The sequence below is a fragment of the Mandrillus leucophaeus genome, unplaced genomic scaffold (assembly GCF_000951045.1).
Source record: "Mandrillus leucophaeus isolate KB7577 unplaced genomic scaffold, Mleu.le_1.0 Scaffold214, whole genome shotgun sequence".
NCBI lineage: Eukaryota > Metazoa > Chordata > Mammalia > Primates > Cercopithecidae > Mandrillus > Mandrillus leucophaeus.
This window is the reverse complement of record NW_012102188.1, coordinates 940,782-945,486: the sequence shown is the minus strand read 5'-3', so window position 1 is coordinate 945,486 and position 4,705 is coordinate 940,782.

Sequence of the window (4,705 nt, the reverse complement as noted above, 5' to 3'; positions counted from 1 at the left end):
CCTCCCAAGTAGGTGGGACTACAGGCATGTACAACCACGCCCGGCTAATTTTTACATTTTTTTAGTAGAGACACTGTTTCACCATGTTGGTCTCCAACTCCTGACTTCAAGAGACCTGCCCACCTCGGTTTCTCAGAGTGCTGGGATTACAGGCGTGAGCCACCACGCCCAGCCTAAAGGTATATGTTTTTTAAAGGCATATGCAGAAGTCCAGAGCAGTCTGTGTCCCTGCATCAGGTTGAGCCTTGGTTAGCATTGGCTTGCCTCTCCTGCTGGACCTCCAGATCCCGGGCAGGGAGGGTAGGGGAACATGATTTGTCAGATTGTGTCCCCATAGCACTTTGCACACAACTTCACCATGGTAAACATCCAAAAAAAGGAAGTGTTGTTGAAATGAGTTGACTGTGAATTTGCTGCTTTATCCTCTCTGGACTCTGAATCCCAAGATCCATGATCAGGGCTTGGGACTCTCCATCCTGCAGCTTTCCCTGCTTTACACTGAGAGGCAATGGGAGGGACTGGGCCTGGGCAGAGAGATCCAGGAGCCAGTCGCCTAATTGGCCTGAGATGTGCATCTGAAAAGACCTTTTGCAGGCAAATGTGGCTCCAGTCTCCTGCTGCCTCCAGCCAGTCCTCCCTTCCCACTCTGGGAGCCTGGCCTGTTCCTGCTGTACCATTTGGTGTCAGCTGTGGCCTCTACCCTGGTGCAACTTGTGCATCTAAGGAGGCTCAATTGGAGGAATCCAGGACCCTTCCCAGGAAAACATGTTTGTGGGTGGCAGATAGCCAGGCTGACAGAGGTGTTCCCCCTCAGCTGAGGGGGCCTCATGGCCACAGCAGTAATGGGGGGTAGGAAGGGGTTCACGTCCACTTCCTGAGCTGAGCTGCCTCTGTAGCCCCTGTGCCTCCTCTAAGGCAGCATCCTACTTTCAGTTCATTCTTCATCCCACAGAATGCAGGGACAGGGCACTAAGTGTTCAGCTCTGCTGGCCTCAGCCACTCGCTCTGAGCTCCCAGGGGTATGAGTCTGTCAGAGACACTGGAACCGAGAGGTCCAACATGTGACGCTTCCAAGCAGTCCGTGTGGAAGTTTCTCATGACAGTCCAAGAAGAAGCAAGAACAACTCTCTCAGGCTGGAAAAGGATTGGAGGTGGTCCAGGAGCATGATCTTCAGATCCTGCCTTCAATCTTGGCCTCAGGAGACAGAGCCTCCCATCAAAGGACAGAGCCACCAAAACCAATTCCACTTACACTATTCCAGTGGCTTCTGTGAGCCAGAAAGTTCTAGAAGCTCTTGAAGGGCCTTTTGTGGCTGTGCACAGGGCTGAGTTGTCACAGCCTTACTTGCAGAGGTGGTGAACCCTGTGAAGAGCCTCCATCTCAAAGACACACACTTTGGAGAGCAGCAGACCTTGCAGGGGATGGGGGATTCACACGCCCAGGGAACTGGGATGACATAGAATTATGGAAGAGTACCTGTCCCTGAGTGTCCTTGAGAGTCAAGCAATTAAAACAGATGTAATCCCTTTGGATGGAGACGCAACACAGCATCATTGCTGTGGAAGTCCATGGTGCAGGGGTGGCTGGCAGTCACAGCAGACTCTGCAAAATGAGACTCCATCCTTGTTGGCTTCGAAGGGTCAAGGTAGACAATTCTTACAATAATTACATGGAATAAGAGACATAGATACTTCCTCGGTTGAAAGAAACAACACTGGTAGCTAGTACAGTGGAGAACACCTTTTCTTGTTCATCCTAGACAAGGTGTCCCGGGGTCAGGGGACAAGGCTGGGCTAGAGCTGCTCTCAGTTGAATACAAGTGAGTGGTGGTTGAATTACTGTAAGCTGGAACTCAAAAGCTCTCTGTGATTCATATAGCAGCTCTTTTCATACGGGTTCCAAATTTCCTCTTCTGTTCATTCAACATCCTCTGACAAGCTCTCTGAACTTCATTCTGGCTTAAAATCTAAGAAAGCCATGATGGCGAATACCCATGTCGTGACTGTTTACCTTCAGTCTTCAAACTCACCCTTCCCTGCTGAGGTGCCGCCCCGTGGAGAGGGATTAACCTTGAATGAGACGGTGGGACAGAGACCGATGCACTGTTGTGGTCACAGTTCCATAGGTGTGCTGTGTTTTTTCTCAGCATACCCATTTTAGGCTCGTGCGGTATCAAACTTTTCTGCCAGTAAGTAGAAAAGGCAATTTTTGTAAAAACTGAGAAACAAGTTGCAGGCGAGAGCAGATATTTCAGAAATGACTCAGAATCATGTTTTGCTAGAAGAATGCTAATGAAATACAGAGCGCGTATTCATGAAACTGATAACACTCCCTCGGAAAGAAAATGACTCTTATTAGACATCTGAACTTGAGCAAAACATTCATGTCGTCGATTATAATATAATGGATGGCTCCTACTCTGGCAGCAAAATTTAGCTTTAATGTAACTACAGAAGCAAAGATTATTCTTGGGGGAATAATGATAGAGTGTATCTTTCTGATCATCTGAAGCAGTTCATTCACCTCTGAAACTGACTGTAAACCTCAGGAAAGAAGCTTCTCAGAAATATGTGACCCACTAAGCTAAGAGCCAACTCCCTAGTGAATCACCTTCCACACCCATGACCTCAAGTCCAGAACCCGTGTAAAGCTACTTTTTACCATGTTTTCTGTGACTGCTGGGGGATGGTATACTATCATCCTAGATCCTATTACCCACAAAAAAAATTAAACCAGCTACTACTAAGCTTGAGCATGACTAGCAATGAACTACCTAATTTCTGACTGTTACAAATTAATCAAGTCACAGCACATTTGCGATTCATATCAGCTACCTAGGGAGTTTCTGTAGACAGCTAACCCATTTGGGAAGCAGTCAGCTGATACTCTCTGGATGTCAGATGCATCTCATGTTTTGGCAGCTCTTTATTCTCTTTCAAGGGGATCGTGTTGACAGGCACTTGCCCTTCAACTTGCTCTGTTTGACAGCGGCTCTGTTTTCAGTCTTGCCTTTATTGCACTTGAGGATTTTCCACAGTCATGAATGGGGATGTTATCGTGTAAGAAGGTCAGACGGGCAAAAATCTGGGAAGAAGGCAGATGCATTCACAAGGCCATGCCTGGAAACTCTAGATCAGAGGATGGACTCAACTCCTCCCAGAATTCAGAGGCTTGAAGCTGAGGTAGCTTAATCTCAGAGCGTACCTCTAGCTTCTCTAGGAGCAGTTTTTGAAAGGATCAGAGTCAGACTGCAACACAGGCTTTAAACAACAGGAAAAGTAATTTAAAACCAAGAATAATGAGAAGAGTGTGAATATTGGGTGGTTTCTTTCACTTCATGAATTGGGTGTGATTTTTATTAAAATCATTTCTTAAAATCATGATCATTATGATTATGTCTATTAAAAATAAGTATTCATATATATTTAGAGATACATGCTAAAATATTTACAGATAAAATGATACAATGTTTAGGATATGCTTTAAAAAAAATTAGAGTGGGGCGAGGTTGGGTTGTAGCTGAAACACAATTGGCCATAAGTTGATCATTGTTGAAGGCAAGTGACAGATGGGAGCTCATTACAATTTTCTCTATTTTGGTGTATGTTTAAGATGTTCTCTGATAAAAAGTTAAAAATGAAATATTATGAGATATATGAATGTCTTTCTCAGAGACAATTATCTAATTTGAAACTCAGTTTCCTTTAACTCAAGATTTGTTTGCATATATCTAAATCACATGGTTTTTATCTTGCAAAAAAGAAACCACAGCGTTAAACCCAGGCTTCTCTTCTCGGTTCTGCTTTCTTCCCAGGGATTCCAAGTGACGAGGCACATGGTACAATGCCTCCCATTCAGCAGAGGCACCCCAGAAACATTGCTATGTTGCCCTCACCATCAAAACCGCTCTTCACAGAGCACTGGCCATTTCATGGGCCTGAGGTCAGTCATATTGCCACGTGAAGCAGCCAGCCCTCCGCTTTTGAAAACACCCTTTAAGGAAATGATTGCAAAGCTTGACTATAAAATATTTTCAGTTTTTGAATGAGAAAACAAAAAGCCATGGTGCCCCACTGAGAGACACAGAAAGAACTCCTATAGCTCTGCCCCCTCCCCACACAGACCAGCCCTCCTTCTTTGAGGACAGGACTGACTGGGTCTGCACACAGCAGGTGCCCCATGCATGAGCTGAACTTCACTGAACTACAGCCAATCACACAGACTGGAGGGTCTTTCTGTGGGACTCTCCATTCCCACTGAATCCTTCCCATAGGCAAAAGGTAGTTCCCTAAAACAAATGAACACAGCTGGAAGGGATCTGTTTACTGAATCAAGAAAACACTTAAATCTATTAACTGAATGAAGACAATTGAAAAACAAAACATCCCTGAAGGATCAAACTCTGCAGAAAGAAGTTGGCATTTGCCCAGGACAAGGACAGGCATCCTTTACAATGCTTATCTCAGTTAGAACAGCCTTGTAGGTAGACAGGGCAGAAGGATCTCTGCTGGGTCAGCCTAACAGGAGCAGGGAGGGTCGCCTGGTGCAAAAACAGGGGAGGAAAGTTTCTGACCAGCTGATGTGAAAGCAAAGTTGGCCAGAGGTCATGTGAAGGGAGTCTGCTAGGATGCCTGTCTCAGTCTGTGTAGTTTTGCTACGAAGGAATATCTGAGGCTGGGTATTTCTTTTTAAAAGAGGTAGGCC